The sequence below is a fragment of the Oryctolagus cuniculus genome, chromosome 21 (assembly GCF_051225735.1).
Source record: "Oryctolagus cuniculus isolate XC-2025 breed Fujian yellow rabbit chromosome 21, ASM5122573v1, whole genome shotgun sequence".
Lineage (NCBI taxonomy): Eukaryota > Metazoa > Chordata > Mammalia > Lagomorpha > Leporidae > Oryctolagus > Oryctolagus cuniculus.
Window position 1 is genome coordinate 19,366,255 of NC_142887.1, and position 14,384 is coordinate 19,380,638.

The following is a 14,384-nucleotide window of genomic DNA, read 5'->3' on the forward strand; positions in this document are numbered from 1 at the left end:
CACAGCTCCCAGGAGCCCAGTGTGGTCACGGGAAGGAGCCTGGCAGGTCCCAGCCACGGAGAGGCTACCACTTGGCTGACCCAGAATGCCTCCTGGCTGGCCACAGCCCTGAATGCCACAAGAAAGGAGACAGGGGAACGGTCGGGAGAGCTTGGACCACAGCGCCACTTCCCAAATTTGCCTCAGCCCCACTGGCTGGCACCAACTTAATTCCACGGGACCATCTGCTGAACATTCCCCAGGGCCATGGCCACACGCCAGTCCCCAGCGCCAGCCAGTCTGGCCTTGCCCTGCAGTTGGCGCCTGCCCACCCTCTCCCCACCGCCCAGGCAGCCACACCCTGGATCCTACCCAGTGCAGCCTGGCTCCCTCCCACCCAGGCACCCTTCGGTCCCAGTCACCCCCCTTGCCACTCAGGAATTTTGCCAGGATGGGGCACAGTGGCTCAGGTTTGGAGGCGAAGGACCCAATTCCAGAGACGCCCTAGGGATGAGGGGCTTGGGTGCTGTGCAGCCTGGGTGCCTGCTGGCTTCAGAAGCTTCCTGTCGGCCTGAGGATGCCCCGCCTTCCCCTGCCCAGGGCTGGGCGGCGAGGGCAAGCTGAGCTCCATCCGAGTCACAAATACCACCAGCTGCTTCAGCCACAGAAGGCACGGAGCACGGGGAGCGAGGGACACGGTCCTTAAAATAAACCTCGGGCATCCCTCTCACCAGCTGCCTGCCTGTGGGTGAGTGTCCAGTTTGTGGTGGCAACAGCAGCAGGACCGGGCATGGAGGGAGAGCAGGAGAGAAGAGAACTCCCAGCTTTGGCCGCTGGAGCTGCAGGGGAAGCTAACAGGAGACCGTCTCTTCACCGCACATCCCAGGGAAATCATTTGGGAAAAATTCCTCGTCCTTAGAAATGGGAGCATCCCCTCCGGCCAGTCCTCCCCCATCGTGTCCAGCCTGCAATCACCCCTCCCCAAAGTCCTTCCTCCATCAGCAGAGAGGAGCAAGGTGGCCCCTGGGCAGCAGTGGACGACCTGGCCTTCCCACGATGGCCTCTGGCCCAGGCCTAAGCCCCGCCCACCAAGACTGACAGATGCCAATGTTGTCACCGCAGAAGGCCGGATGGCAGGTGCCTGGGACGGGAGCAGGTGCCCCGGGAGGCCGTGTACAGTGACTGTAAATAGCCCTGTTTGTTCCCTCTGGACTCCCGTCTCCATCACGGAGACCACGGCTTCCCAGAGCCACCAAACCTCCTTCAAGGGCAGCCAGGAGAGGCCAAGGAGCCTCCCGGGGCCACCTGCATTCATACAACGCTAGGGGACCATTTTGCCTGGAACTCCTAGCAGGTCTTGTATTTATTTTATTTATTGACCTATTTATTTATTTATGTGATCTCTCCCTCCCAGTTAACAGTATTATTTATTTATTTATTTATAGGGAACGATTGTGTGTGTGTGTGTGTACGTATGTACGTATGTGTCTGTCTGGCAGGGGGTGCCGGGACTTCCACATTATTTGTGTGCATCTTTGTTTTCCTCATGCTTCCATGAATGTGGGCAGGGATGCTGACCTTTTCCCGGCAGGCCTCTGAGATCTGAACACCCCGAAGTTGACCTGGAAGCACACCAGTCCCAAGGCTCCCTACTCTGCCTGACGCCAGCAGGGCTCAGGCCGGTGCCGCAGACCCCCACCCACCAGCTAGCACGTCAGAAAGATGAACACGCAGTGGCGTCGCAGCGTCTACACTGAGCAGGAAGGCACAGGCTGCAGCCAGTGGAAGTCCCCCAGGGAGGACAGAGGTGCCATCCCTCGGCACAGCCGTGAGGTTTGTGCTGAGGACTGAAACGAGGCAGCTGCCTTGTGTTGTGGAGCGAGGGACAGGCAGTGTACACGGCGTCTGGGGTCGCACCTGGAACGGGCGAGGGGCTCACACCAGGAGATGGAGACCGGGGAAGATGCGGGTTCCCATTGCATCCGCACTGCCGGGCGGGTGTGCGGGACCAGGGCTACCCAGTGCAGCTGGCTCCCTGGGAGTCACGCGTGCCCCAGCACGTGTCCCTGACTTCTCCCCAAGGCTGCCCTGGAGGGGTTCTCACAGGGCAGGAGACCCAGCAACCCGAGCAGAGGTCTTTGTCTGTGAGTTCTTCTGTTTCTGAAATTAGGGGAAAAACCAAGATGCAAGAAATAACCAGACGTTCCCCCAAGAAGGTCCCTCCCCAGCCCAGAAATCAGAGGCATTTCTCAGGCTCGCCTATAAACCAGCGGCAGTGTCGCCTGGCTGCCAGCCAGCCAGCCAGGGCCCCCTGTGTTGCCGGTCTCTCCCCGCTGCCTCCACACTGCCAGCCTGCCTGGGCAGCTTTGGGGTGGATGGGGTTTTTGCAATTTCCCTGGTTGTTTCCCTGGCAACATGACAACCCTGCCCCGGCCCACGCAAGGAGGGACCTCTGTTCTGGGAAAATTTGAAAGAAACTTGCTTAAACACCTCCTGGGGGAAATTCATTCCCCCCTCCCTCCCTCCTCCCCTTCTCCCCCTCCCTCTCTCCCTCCCTAACTTCCTTTATACTTTCTGAATTTCCACCCAAAGCATAACTAAATAAACTCTTGTGGGGGCACTGGTAACCTTGAATAACCAGACCCCTCAACCATTGCTCGTCCTGTGCCTGCTTCAGCCTCACTACCTTCTGCTCCAGGGGATACGGGAGATTGTCTGAAACCTGCTTATGGGGACACTTGGCCAAAAGCCAATATCCAAAATGGGGGGTGGGTGTGGCTTGAGGTCAAACAACCTGCAACCCGCACCCGTGACACCCCCCCACACACACACACACACACTTCGTGCACTTACGCGGCTCCTGTATACTGCGGGAGTGATGCCTGGCAAAGCCCCACCTTTCCCTGGGCCAAGGTTGTCGTCTCTGTGGGGTCGGGAGGCTGCCAGGAGGCCCCTGAGATGCACCAAAGAGGCAGCTGCCGGGAGCCAGCGGGAAACCGAGAGAGGCCGGAGTTTCAGGAGCCCCTCAATCGTGGGAGGGGAAACGGAGAGGAAGAAGGGAACCCCCTTCTGCCGCGTCATCATCTCCCCTCTCCACAGATACTCAAAGTAGCCTCATGGGCATGGGTCTTGCTCTACTTTTGCCCTCCAGCCGAATGGAAAATGTAGTCTGCAAATAAAAACAGGACTCCTCAAAAACACGCCTCCCCTCCCACTGGCCAGCTGAGCGCCGCTGAGCCGCTCCCGCCAGCTCAGTTGCCGGCCCTGCGCACCTGTGCACTGCTCACACTAACCCCTGCCCTCTCTCCCCCTGCACCCCGGCACTGACGGTGTGGACGCCGCCGTCACTTCCTCTCTTTTTGTGGCTTTGGACTCCAAAGCCTTGTTATTTGGGGCTGTTTCAGGTTTTGGTTTTTTTTTGTTGTTGTTTTGTTTTTTGGTTTTTTTGTGGATGTTGCTTTGCTTTGTGAATTCCATGTTGGGCTCCCTCATTAAACACGGCTTATTTAATGATGTATTTTCCGTTTATTGAGTGCCACTGGGAACGGGACCACCTCTTCCCCAGAATTGCTCCAGGAAATGCCAGCTCCTGGTGCCGCTGTCTGCACAGGGGGCATCGTCACCCAGGTAATGGGTGCTGGAATCGCCGGATAAATTGGAATTGGCAGAAACGGAGGCTTCTGTCAGGCCCATTAAGCTCAAATGGAACTAAAACACTGGTTATCTCCGGGAAAACCTCATTTAGATGGAAATTAATTGAGGAATAAAATGTCTGCACACAAACCAACTTCTATGAAAAAATCAGAACTTGTGAAAAAGAGGGAACGAGAGAGAGAGGAAGAGAGAGAATTTCAATCCCTTTTCTATAACTAAGAAAAGCGATGCCGCATCTTCTAACAAGCTGAGCCAAAGAGACTGGAATGGCATTCCTGTGTGTTTCTCTTGCTTGTGTGTCTATGTGGGTGAAATGGAATGGATTCTGGGCCTCAGTGTTGTCATCTGTAAATGGGGCTTGGTCTAAGTGTTCTTGGCGGGGTGGGGGGCAGGGGTTTTGAGCTCCCTTGTGTCCTGTGCTGACTGTAGCTTGTCAGCCAAGAGGAAACAAGAAGGTGGGACCTAGACTTCGTTTGCCAAGTGAGGCCACAGGAGCTGTGTCTTGCCGTGAGGTACGGAGACCTCAAGGTGTCCCCCAAACAGCTTGTGTAGCTTGGGTCAGAGCTTTGATTGTCACCTGTCTCGTACAATCATCCAACAAGCCAGTGACGGGTGTCACAGAGCCACTTTCAGATGAGAAAACTGAGGCCCAGGAAGGGGAACTGACGCACCCAAACTTCTTCCAGCTCCGAGCCGCCTGACTCTGTGCCCCACACCCCGGGGGGCTGTTTCGCAGGGGGCTGGTGCTGTGAGGACTGCCCTCCATTCCGTATCTTGCAGTCGCTGGCTAAGGGCCCGGCAGAATCCATTGCGTTGGCCTAGGGGCCTTGGTGCACCCCCAAGGCCCGTTCTCTATGTTGGAGACCGGGACTCCCACCTGGAAAATCTCAAACCAGAGGATCCCACCACCAGCCGAGCCCTGTCTGGCCAGCCCACCTCCGAGAGAGCATCCACGTGAGAGAGAGAGAAGCTGCTGTGTCCCCCAGCGTCCTGGGACCCCTAACCTCTGCCCGGTGACACAGGGGTCCTGGCTCGCTTGACTTCTGGTCTCCACAAGCTAAGCATAACCTTCCCGGGTTTCCGGTTTCTCAGCCTGTACGAAACACGTCTCTGTTCTAATTAAAGGTCCATGGTATGGTGTTCACAGACACGGCCCTGTGTCCTCTGTCTATCTGGGGTGATGGAAGCAGAGAGGAGGGAGGAGGCAGGGAGCACTTAAGCAGCACTTACTGTATGCCTTACATGTTCACTATGCTCGGTTCACCTCCGTAATCTTCCCGATAAGCCTTACATAGTTTGATTTTGGATCCACATTAGCACATCTGTGGAGTGTCTCAGACGCCCTTTACCGAACAGTTCTTTGGTACTCTCCTTGGGCCTCGGCAGTCAACATTCGCCATGAATAATAATAATAATAATAACCTTTTAGGGATCAGCGAGCAAGCGCCAAGCCTGGCCTGATGTGCTTCATTCTCGTGACGACAGCTTCTGGCCCCACGTGGCCCCACGAGGAGACCGCGTGGCTGGCTGGGTTTTGAGCCCTTTGGGCTGTTCCAGCTGCGCCACTTCCCCCACCCTCAGGCCGTCCACAGGGACCCTGGTGACTTTTCCCCAGAAAACGCGGCTGCCAGAGGTCGTGCCCGTGACCCCTGGGCCTCTCGGTGCCTTGCTCTGTTCTGTCTCCCGGGTCCCGGAATCCACGTTTGTTCTCCCAACATTGGTCAGGACGGGGCCCCTGGCCCTCCCAGCCCTGTTTCCAGAGAAGTGGCTGCCCAGGGATGGAGCGGAGGGCGGGTGCGGCCAGCACCCCACCTTCACAGCCCCAGGGGCACTCACAGACAGCACCAGGACAAGCACAAGACTGGGAGGAACATCGGAAAATAAAACTTTCCAAGTGATCAGGGCCACAACTGCCGGCCTGGCTTTGCTGCCTGATGGTGGGCAATCCAAGCTCCTCTCGGGGACTTGTTACTCTCCCAGCTATGAGTACTGGGGCGGGGCAGCTGGGGCAGTGGCTCTCAATCCTGGCTAGACATTAAAAGCACCCATGAATTTTACAAAACCATACAAGTTCCAGTCCCGTTCTATTCCGAATCAGAAGTATCTTGAAAGGTGGGAGCCAGAAAACTCAGTGCCCCGTAAGGCCCTTCTTCTACGCAGCCAGTACTGAGCACTAAGTTAGAAGGCACCCACAGTGTCATCCAGACATATCCCAGGGTGAGCTGCAAGTAGCCACAGGGGTGACCACAAGCCCCACACCTGGGTGAGCATTTGGCACAGTGGTTAACTCACTACTTGGGGCACCCACGTCACATATCAGAGTGCTTGGTCTTGAGACACAGCTACCCTGCGTCTCATCCAGCGCCCTGCTATTGTGCACCTGTAGAGGCAGCAGGCGATGGCCCAAGTGCCTGAGACTCAGCCACCTGTGTGGGACAGGAAGACGGGGTTCCAGGCTCCTGGCTTTGGCCTGGTCCAGCCTCAGCCGTTGCAAGCATCAGCTGGAATCTCTTTTTTAAATAAAAAAAAAAGCAAAATTTAAAACATTTTTAATTAAAATAAATGAAAGCAGGCATAGCAAGAACAGCCACCACTAATATAGCTAATACAGGGCTGCCACCTGCCAAGTATACGTCTAAGTTTTCCATGCGATGAACATGAAAAACTTACATATTCATCTTTCCACAGCCTCTAAGGTAGATGCCACTGTCACTGCCTGTCCTGTTTTACAGGTACAGAAACTTAGACACAAACAGGGCACCTTGCTATCAAGTGGCACAGCTCGATGCAAGGTCCAAAGAGGCGTTTGAAATAGCCTTGGAGGGTCAAGAAGGGCATCACAAGAAAAGTGACCTCCAGGGGCCTGCGTTGTGGCATACAGGCACCTGTTCAAGTCCCGGCTGCTCCACTCCCAATCCAGCTCCCTGCTAATGTGCCTGGGAAAGCAGCAGAAGATGGCCCAAGTCCCTGAGCCCCAGTACCATGTAGGAGACCCAGATGAAGCTCCTGGCTCCTGGCTTCGGTCTGGCCTAGCCCTGGCCATTGTGGCCTTTTGGGGAGTGAACCAGTGGATAGAAGACTTCTCTCTATCTATCTCTGCCTTTCTTCTTCTCTGCAACTCTGCCTTTCAAATAAATAAATAAGACAGTGGATGAAAGCCAGGACTTGGTGGGCAGAAAAACGTGGGTTGGAGCCAGACTCTGCCGGTGCCCAGCAGTGTGTCTCTCTGTAAGTGATTTCACCGTTCTGAGACTCGGGTGCCTCATCTTTCCAATGGGGAGAGAGGGAGCATCAGCCTCAAAGGTGGCCATGCAGACCAGAAGAGGTGCTAGGCGTAAAACACTCAGCAAAATGCACCATTGAGTTAGTGCCCTTGTTAGTGACCATAAACGGAGGTACCTGGGTAGGCACGTTATAAGTTTCTAGAATTCCAGTCCCCTTGGCAAAAGGCCTCTTACACCTTTCATCACCCGGAGCACGCCCAGCTGCGTCCTCCCAGAAACACCTCTTCTCCACTCGGAACAATCTAGAGTCTCCCGTGAACCTGGCAATGCTCCCGCCCATGTCCCCACCCTGACACTTCATCAACATTTCCACTCGAGTGGTTCCAGGAGTGGAAAGACACGGCGCACCCGTCCCACCTCTCCACACACGGCGGGCTCACACAGGCCAGCCACGCCCTCGGAATGCCGTCTCTACCCACCCCAGGGCCAGGGGAATGCTGTCTCTTCCCACCCCACGGGCCAGGTGATTCATGGAGTTTGTTTTCTTCTTGTCTTGTTTGCTTTTTCCTTTGTTGTGGAAACTTGTCCAATACCCTTTCAAGGTAGAACACTGGGTTCCTTTGATGCTCTTCCGGAGAGACTCAAATCTAAAGCCAAGATAAACAACACCAACCACACCAGAGCCATATTTCCCATCGGAAAGGCGTTGGGGCAGGTGTACACACACTCACACATTCTCATTCACACATGCACTCATACACACACACACACGCACATGCACACACACACACACACACACGGGTGCAGAGTTTGGACTTTGCCCCTGCAGCGTCCCTTGCCTCAAACCCAGTTGCTAGACGAAGGTGCCAAGCTACAGGACTCCACCACCACCCGCCCTGCTGCCCTAGCGCCGTAGAGTCTGCGGTGGGTTGTCTGGAATCGCCAGGGATGTTCTATGCAGGAAAATCTCACCCTTGGGTGTGAAGGAGACCGTATTTCCCACCGGTTTTCCAAAGGAACTTAGGCTCCTTCTTCCAAGTCCGTCTTCACTCTCTCAGCACAAGCATTTCCAGTTGCCTCCTGGTCGTCACTCCACCTCCACTCACGGGGGAAACTCTCCCATGGTTAGTCAGGTTCGTAGTCAGCCAGGATACTGACGGCATTTCCCAGCCTCCTCTGCGAGCAGCCCTGACCACGTGACCAACTTCGGCCAATGACAGGTGGGTAGAAGTTTCGTGTGGCAGTTTCCACACATTTTTTTTTTCTTGCTTGCTTTTTTTAAAGATTTATTTATTTACTTTGAAAGTCAGAATTAGAGAGGAAGAGAGAGAGAGGAATCGACTGGTTTGCTCTCCCAAACACCTACCTACAGTGATCAGGGCTGGGTCAGGCTGGATCCAGAAGCTAAGAACTCAATGCAGGAATCCAGGTCTCCCATGGGGGGGGGGGGTAGCAGGGACCCAACCTCTTGAACCACCAGCGCCCCCCTCCCCACAGGAACGGTCATCTGCTCTTCCCCGAGGAGACGGTCAGGAGGGTCTGGGAGTCCTGGGAGGGAACTCCACACCCAGGAAGCCCCCACCCAGCAATGTTCCAGAAAGGGTCAGCGGAAGAGACACAGGGCCCACAGCCCACATCTGTCCAATCTCTGGTGAGCACGCAAGCCGGGCTGTCAGTCCTCTTCATCGGCTCGGCTTGCGCGCCCGCCGGCTGCTCTGTCTCATGTCTGCGCTCCCTCTTGCGTGAACACCAGCACCCCCAGGAGCTGCTCGCCGCTAACAGAAGAGCTGGGTTTTATTTCTCATCCATGCCTCCCGTGGGCCTGCAGGGACAGTCCCATTAGTGATGACGATGATGACGATGCTCACCAAGTGAAACCACCCAAGGAGCCCGGCTGCGTGGAGCCAAGGCGCCCCCATTGGCAACAAAGGGCTTCAAAGTGGCAGTGAGTGACCGCCATCATTCACCACAGCCAGTGACGCGGCTCCTCCCAGTAGTGTAAGAGGCTGCATCGCTGTGCCCAGGAAGTGGAGGAGGAGGAGTTGGACACGTCTGCAAACAACAGTAAAGACAGCCACACAGCACTACCTGTACTGAAGCTCGCCTGCGGGCTCTGCGCCATCCTGGGTGTCAGGGATCCAGCCAGGAGCAACAGTCACAGGTCCCCACCCCCTGCCCTCGTGAAGGTCACACGCTGATGGGCAGGTGGATAAGAATCAACTCAAGATGCAGGACACACCTCTGAGTTAGTGGTGGCGAGGGCTCTGAAAACACACTAACCCCGCAGAACGCACGGCCAGAGGCGGCGGCTGTGTCGGTGACACTGAAGCCGCACGAGTCACTTAGGAGAGCAACCACGGGGAGGCGTGGGGAAAGGGGGTTCCGGGCCGCTGGGCCAGCAGGAGCCAGGACCCTGCTGACTGCTGCTGGGTTTGCTCAGACGCTGAGAACTGAGTCCCAGCTAGCAGGTGGGAGAGGAGCCCTGGTGTTCTTGCTGAAACTCGGCAGCAAACCACTTGCGGTGTCTGCTGCTACCCATGGAAGCAGGAACCTTGGCCTCTCTCACCGCTCCCAGAGCCCAGTTACTTCTCTGCAGTGAGATCATAGTAAACACAGAGCGAACGGGCCAGCGAGTCTCCCACCCCTGCCTCTGCCCCTCCTCCTTGCCGTGAGCTGGGCTGCCCAGAGGGAAAGACCTCTGGACACAGCCATCCCTGGGCCCAGCGCCGCTGCTCCTCCACTAAGCCATGACTGCCTGTGCTTGAGCCGGTCAGTCAGGAGCCTGGAGCAGACTAGGATTTTGCCCGTGCCGCCACGTCTTGGTCGACTCTTATTCCTTACAGCAATGTCTTCCAGCTCCACAGTCCAACGTCGACAGGGGCCCGAGGCAGTGCGGAGCGTCCCATGGCAAGAGGGAGCAGACAGCTGTCCATCGTCCATGCGGGCTCCTAGGAAGCCACCAGGATACAGCCCTGGGGGCTCCTCCCGAATGACCCAACCCATCACCCCCCAAAGGCCCCACCTGCAAACATCATCACTGGGTTAGGCGCCCACCCTCTTAGTGCCATGCACATGCAACTTCAGGGGCCAGCACTTTAACACATGGACCTTTGGCGGACATAGGACAGCCCCGCTGGTGCCCAGCCACAGCAGCGACAGTGACCTCAAGCTGCTGTCCCTGGAGCTTCCCGGCAGTCGGTGCTGTTCCGAGAGCTCTCCTTCTCCCAAGAGACCCATGGTTCCTCGGTGCACTCAGTGTAAGGAAAAGGGACGCAGAACAGAGAGGAGACGGGACACGAACTCACAGCCAGACCGAACTTACTCCAACAAACCCATAGGGGTGGGTGACCTACTGCCAGCGGGCACTCAGGGGCCCAGACCCCAGGCCTCAGGGGCTGGGCTGTTTTCTATCTTAGGTGGGCTAGGGGTTCGAAGGGGGCAGGGCAGTAGGCAGAAGGGAATTCCTTCATACAGGTTCTTCAAGTTTGGGGAAGAATGCAGGGGGTGGGGTGGTGAACAGTACAGGGTGTGAACTGAATTGGTATGCAGGGATAAGGGCTAAACTCCCAGACTTGGACTTCAAAGGATGCAGGGATGGGATAAGGAGCTGGAATGGCTGAGGCGTCTGTCTTTGCTCCAGCACTCAGGACAATGGCCAACACTTCTCGGGGTCCACCCACCTCCCCGACCATTTCCGCTTCACAACCCGTGCTGGCAGGTGTGCTAAGAAATAGAAACTTTTTTTTTTTAAGAATTATCTTATTTATTTGAAAGACAGAGTTAGAGAGAGGTAGAGGTAGAAAGAGAGAGAGAACCTTCCACTGGTTCACTCCCCAAATGACCGCAAGGGCCAGAGCTGAGCTGATCTGAAGCCAGGAGCCAGGAGCTTCTTCTGGGTCTCCCATGTGGGTTTAGGAGCCCAAGCACTTGGGCCATCTTCTACTGCTTTCCCAGGCCATAGCAGAGAGCTAGATCGGAAGTGGAGCAGTTGGGTCTCGAACTGGCTCCCATATGGGATGCCAGCACTGCAGCGCCACAGCCCCGGCCCCAGAAATAGGTACTTTTACAGTTCCCATTCTACAGATGACAAGACAAAGCTTCAGAGAGGCGAAGTCCCTTGCCCAGAACATCAGAAGAATCAAGGCTCAAATCCGGATCTGTTCATGTTACCCTCTCAGGCAGTAACTGCATGCTAGCACCAACATTTCCTGGTTAGTTGAGATACTAGTCGCCGGGATGCAGAATAGCTGTTTGGACCAGGCAAGGAGATCTCAGACACTCTGATAAAGCTCTGGAATAGGGAACCCCCCTGAGGCCCCCTGGCAGGGGGTGTCCAGCCTGGAGGAGGAGTGTGGGGGTGTGATCCTCCCTGTCCCCTCTCTGGCTGACACTGGCTGGCTTCCCCTAGTGGTACATGCTCCGGCTCTGCACGGCTCTCCCTCCCGCTGACAGTGACGGCTCATCCCAGGCAGCCCCCAGCCTCCCAAGTGCCCGTGCTTCCTGCTGGCACTTGTTCTACTGAGAAGCACTGGCGGTGCCAGCAGAAGCTTCCAGACGAGGCAGCTCAGTGAGAAGGTGGGGCGAGAGGTAGGCTGGTGACCTGGTCGGCTGGCTGGGCCTGGGCCTGGCTGGGCATACAGGGTGGGCCACTCGCAACGGCCGCCCTGGGCAGCTCCACATCCGGGCTTTGGAGCCAGTTGGCACAGATCTGTCTCTGGTCCTTGATCTTTCAGCTGTAAAACATGGTTAATGATAGCGCCACTGCCTCAGACGGTTGTTAGAGGATTAAAAGAGTATATGGGTATATGGGGCGTTTCACGGAGCCTGGCCCGGAAGGGTGCCCCAGCCATGGTGGCCACACTTGCCGTCAGGTTGCGGCCGCTCTTCCCGGACTCGCGCGGTAGTAGGAACCCACGTTCTGCAGCCAGGTTCCTGGGTTCAAATCCCAAGTCTGCTGCTTGGAGGCTGTGCGACCTCAGCCAAGTCATTTAACCGCTCTGTGTCAATATCATTCTCCATGCGTGGCGCTAACAGCACCCACCCTAGCACAAAGCACTTACAACTGGCGTCAAACGGTAAATAGGTGTTGGCTGCTATTTGCAGAGGATTCTGGAGAGAATCAGAACTCAGTAAACAAGCGTGACCTTCAGATGCTATAAGGGCACGAGTTTGTGGAGAGAGGGACCCTGTGGGGTGTTGTATTTCTTTGCTTTTGTAGGGGTGTGCGTGGCAGAGCAGAGAGACCTGGACGTGAAGTTCACACAGGCCTAGGTTGAAAACTCACAAGTGGGCTTCCCCTGGGAAATGGGTCTAATGAAAACGAACTTCTGGGGGCCCTGCTGGGAGAGCCTGCAGCTCTGTGCCCCCTCCCCAACTACAGACTCCAGACGTGTTAGCTGATGCTGTAGCGTGGATGCGTAGACTGCCACGCAGGAGCCAGCCAGCCGGACACAGGGTCACCAGCTGCTCAGCCGAGGGCGCTGGGCACCTGCTGAATGGGACCCCTGAGGGTGCTGCAGATCCCACTGGTGCTGTCCATGGGGGATCCGGGGAAGAGGCAGAAAAGACGTGAGCCTATTCACCTCCACTTCACTTCTGGGGCAGCCAAGAGGGACTAACCTGGAGAGCCCAGGCTGTCTACGCCCCCAGCAGGAGGTCCCAGGCCCTGGAGTTGGAGAGAAAGCATCTGATGACAGACAGGACTCCCAGCAAACCCTGCCATGGGGGCTTCACACAGACCCTCCCTTCAGCCTTACAGATGGGGCGGTCCGGGGCTGGAAAGGCAGGCTCCTGGAGGAGGGGCTGGGGAGGGCTGAGGGCTGGGGGCGGCCCCCTCCTCTTCTCCCTACACAAAGAAAGGCAGTGACAGCCACCTGAGCCCTGCAGCCCGCATTGTTTCATGTAGGATCCTCACCTGCCCCGGGCTGCCTGATGGAGGATTAGCTGTGGTATTTCCGGAGTGAAAGCAACAGGGGCTTGGCCGCCCAGAGAACCAGAGGTTCCTGGGATCTAAAATGCGCCCTGGCCATGCCCACACAACCTACCCCCCTGCCTTCCCTGCCCTGGTGGAACCAGCCTGGAGCCTCCTCTCCGGTCCCTCTGAGCCCACACTGTCACCTGGCTGTCAGCCCGTGGGGTTTAAGTGACTGTGCTGCCTCCGGCCAAGGGGCTGGGTCAGCAGGACAAGCAGCCGAGTCCCTTAGCCCAACCCAGAAATGTAACAAGAGCCCCAGGAGCAGACACCGGGAAGCAGGGGAGGATCACGGGGCGGGAGCTCCATCTGGGTCTCCCATGTGGGTGCAGGGACCCAAACACTTGGGCCATCTTCCACTGCTTTCCCAGGTGCATTGGCAAGGAGCTGAATAAGGAATGGAGAAGCTGGGACTCCAACCAGTGCTCACGTGGGATGCTAAGCAGCTTCACAGGCCGTGGCTTAACCCACTGTGCCACAACACCCACCTCCCTGCGGCCTCGACATGGGGAGGGGGGTTAGGTCATCCGGTTCCCTTCCCGCTCCCTGGCCAGGCTTCCGTCTTATCTGTTCTCCTCGTTCCAGCTGTGCCTTGTTCTAGGCAGAGGGGCTTTCTGGAAGCTTCCATTGGGGCTTGCAGAAGGGAGGGGGAGGGGAAGCAGTATTTCCAGAAGACCCACCCTTCCATAAACACAGCCCTGACCCTGAACACACACTCACACTCCCACTGCTCCCACCCGAATCCACTCCCAGCCTTGCTCTATGCCAAGCCACTCCCACCCAGACCCCCCCCACTCAGAAACCGCACCCCAGTCTCGCCCAGGTCCCTGGTAGGGCTGATGACTCCCAATTCTCCCCATAACTGGCTTCAAAGTCAGCTGGCCCTGCCCAGCTGTAATTACAGAGAGAGCCGAGGCAGTGACGTCAGCCTGAAGCTGCTAGGCTGATGAGCTCACCCCGTATCAAGTGGGGGCCCAGTCACTCGGAGCGCTGCCCGCCGGCCTGGGGCTTGCCTCCCCTTCTTGTTGCGGGAGGAGGCTGGGGGTCTCCATTAGGATCCGGCAGCTCAGCGACAGAGCTGGGAGTCAGGGCGACCCAAGTCCCACTGGCCCAGGTCCTGCAGCCCCACAGCCAAGGGTAAGAGGCAAGGGTCTGCAGGGGGCATGGACCACAAGGAAGCAGGAGGGAGGGTCTGACGCAGACTCCGCAGACCCGCCCCACACCTCGCTCCCCTCAGCGGCGGGGCCAGGGAGGCAGTAAACCACGGTGATGGGTCTATGGATTGTTATTTTTAGCAAACTGCCTAAGCAGACACCGCTTAACATCCAACCGTTTCTCGACCTGTGACTCACTGAGTTTCTGAACACCCCCACCCCACGAAGAAGGCAGAGGAAAAGACCTCTGCCACCTGTTGGGGACCGATCAAAGAGGAAGAGGAACCTAAGCCCAGGGGGTTTTGTTGTTGTTTTTAAGCCCAAGGATTTTTTTTTTTTTTTTTGACAGAGTGGACAGTGAGAGAGAGAGAGACAGAAAGAAAGGTCTTCCTTTTGCCTTTG